Here is a 3,118-nt window from a genome sequence, read left to right on the forward strand (position 1 = left end):
CACATTTAATTAAAATTCAGCAGTAACTGTCTCAATTGTTTATTACTTACGTCAACAAAGAGTATTTTTCAGACAGGAGATTTTATCATTAGCATTATTTAGAATTGCTAACATGTGATGATTATTAAAAAATGTCAATGTTGAGTGGTTTTATTATTGTTTTTAAATTATCTAAAGACAATGCCTGCATTGGGGGTGGACTATATCCACCTCCTAACCCTCCATATGCCACTGTGAGGAAAAATTATTCAGACAAAGATGGGCTACTAAAAATATTATACATATATAAACATATACACACATATATTGTACATACATATATAGTGTGTGTGTGTGTGTGTGTGTGTGTGTATCTCAATGGGCAAGTGACCTTAGCAGACATCAGTGTTACAGTTAGAATGTATTAAATGTAAAAGACTAACATATATCATAAGTTCAATAGTTTCTAAGAGCTGAAAAATACAATCCTGCCAATATAAATATTATTCTTTTTTTACAACAAAATTAATGACTTTTATTTAAAAGAAACATTACAAATAAGTGTGCAAAATTAAACTCCAGGATTAAATATACATAAAAGTAACATGCATACTTTCCATCAAAATCCACATACAAAGTTAGTTGATTACATGACAGTAAAGGAATTGGCAAAACAGAGAACTTGCTACTTTGCAGATTTTAAATGTTTGCAACATGAAGTCAAAACCATAAAATTAAGTTTCTTTAAAGGGAACTTAAGAAAATTAAATGTATACTTTATAAAAGTAGTTGAGAATGTAGAACCCATAACTTACTTTAGTTACCAAATGTTTAAAAAAAAGTTCTGTGCCTTTCATTTTGAAAATGTTAGTGTATAGCTATTCTTATACATGCTGGGGACAGAAGATGGTGAGAAAGGGAAGTGATGACAGGCTGGCTGAGGCATTTCCCGCCACACTGTCAGGAACTGCCAGAGGACACTCTTGGGCACTGCTTTGTGGAAATGTCCCACTAAATTAAGTGGCGCCTTCTTCTATGACTACTTTTTAAAGTCTATGCATGACTTTGTTCCCTACACATAGCAGGGAAACTCAGTTTTAACCCAGAATTTAACCAAGAGACCCAGTCTCACACTCCTCAAGCCCGAGTACTGGCTGCTCTGCTTCCTGGGTGGGTCTGGTGTTGGCTGCACTCTAGTGGCTCCAACAGAGAGAGTGGGATGCCCACACGTGGGCACAGAGAACCACGTCACAGGCAGAGAAGAGCACGGGACTGGGCTAAGCAAGGGGAAGCATCCACCCTGTGTTCTCTTAACAGGGCTTGTGTCGTTATTTTCCATGTTCAGATGGGAGAGGGAATTCCTTTCTCCTTTTCTAAGGCAAGCTGCTGGTGTCTATTTAAATCCGCTTATAACATAAGAACCACATTTACACACTTGTTCATTTCCCTACTGTAGACGCAGTAAAAATGGTGGAATCTGTTGCAAAAACAAACCTCAATGAGTCCATCCTCTCAACCCAGGCCCCAGGTCTGCACGGAGCCCCAGTAAGTGTGTGGGTGCCATGGAGCCACTGAAGCCAACACCACGGGTGAGCAAATGGGTAACAGCCAGTGGTCGGCACGAGTGCTGAGCATGTATGGTACCTCGATGACAATTCTCTCTGTCATATTGGAAATGGGAAGTCTTTCTAAGAAAAGCAGACAACCATATATGGCTTCCAGACCAAGGTTCCTGGGAGCCCCTCCAGCCTGTGGCTTATGAGACTCACAGAGTGTCGGCACCAGCCCCAGGAGTCTGAGGGATGACAGCCAGCAGTGTTGTTGCGCTCAGTGGTAATGAGTCACAGCTTGTCGGTCATTTCCAGGAACTATGCATAGACATCTCGGATGCACTCCTCCTTGGGGTCAAAGAGGAATTTGTAGTAGCTGCTCTCTGTACATATAGCAATGACAACGTTGGGCCCTGTTCCAAAGGTACAAATGCACTGAAAACCTAAGGTAACCCAAAACTTGGAAAAGCTCTATTTGGAACTAAAGTATTTTGGAAAGTAACTGGCTGACGCCAAGCTAGACTGGATATTACTTTTAGGATCTTCAGCTGCAAAAATGTGTACTGTGCCGTGATCGCTGGACACACAGATGGGGGAAGCATCCTGATTGAAGTTAATGCAGTAAATATTAACTGCTTCACATCCTCTTTGTAATTCCTGGATTAAATGTCCTGATGAAGGATCAAATATTCATATAAGCGTGACTTTTTCAGATGCAATTGCAATTCTTATTCCCTGCAGGTTGAGCACACTGCAGTTCAGGATGCCCTCGTGTGCAAGAATGTTACAGGTGGCTTCTCTGTGCTGGTCAGGTCCGCGGGCTGCACGTGGCCTGTGTGTGTGCCAGGGAAGGACAGGAGGGAATTGTTACTATTGGGACACTGGACACAGAGACCTTTAGGGTTATAACAGGTTTCAAAGACGTGGAACTGATAGGGATCATGTGTGAATGTAAACACCTTCATCATGGAATCCAAAATAACCACAAGTCTATCTCCCCGTAATTTGACTGCCTTGACTTCTGCAGAAAATTCTATTTCAATAATAGTGTTCTTTTTCAGGTCATACCAGATCATCAGTCTGTTGGGAGGGTATTTTGGCTTTTTACCACCAACAGCTAAAAATAAATAGTTGCAGCAAAATAACATTTCAACATGGCCAACTCCTCCCTTTAGAAATTTATTTTACATTCCAGGGTCATACATACGATTTCACTTGAAACAGGGTTTCTGCTTGTTTCTCTTTTTCTTTTAGTGGATCTGTGTTACAGACTCGGAGCTCATTTTCCATCCCACATGGGGAGGCCGAGTGCTCTGGTCCCGTGGGACCCGCGCCGAGGCCGCCGCAGCCAGAAATCTGAACATTGATCTTATAAGGGTAAATTTTACCATGTTTACAGAAGAGTTTGCCTTTCAAAATGTAAACCAATACTGCATGCAGTATTCAAAAGAATGAAGCTTGAATTTTGTACCCAATATCAGGCTCCTTGTTAAGATAGTGATTTCCCATGATATTTATATAAAATGTAATAAAATTTTTCATTATGCATTATGGAAATTCATATGAAAATAGAAGATGATAGCCTATGT

At 40.5% G+C, this 3,118-nt stretch overlaps 1 pseudogene; it reads right to left on the reverse strand.

Moving 5' to 3' along the window:
- Positions 1–1,820: 1,820 nt before the first annotated feature.
- Positions 1,821–2,819, reverse strand: LOC105820166 (annotated as a pseudogene).
- Between the last annotated feature and the right edge of the window lie 299 nt (positions 2,820–3,118).

This window comes from Propithecus coquereli, unplaced genomic scaffold (genome assembly GCF_000956105.1).
Source record: "Propithecus coquereli isolate 6110/MARCELLA unplaced genomic scaffold, Pcoq_1.0 Scaffold51, whole genome shotgun sequence".
NCBI classification, from domain to species: domain Eukaryota; kingdom Metazoa; phylum Chordata; class Mammalia; order Primates; family Indriidae; genus Propithecus; species Propithecus coquereli.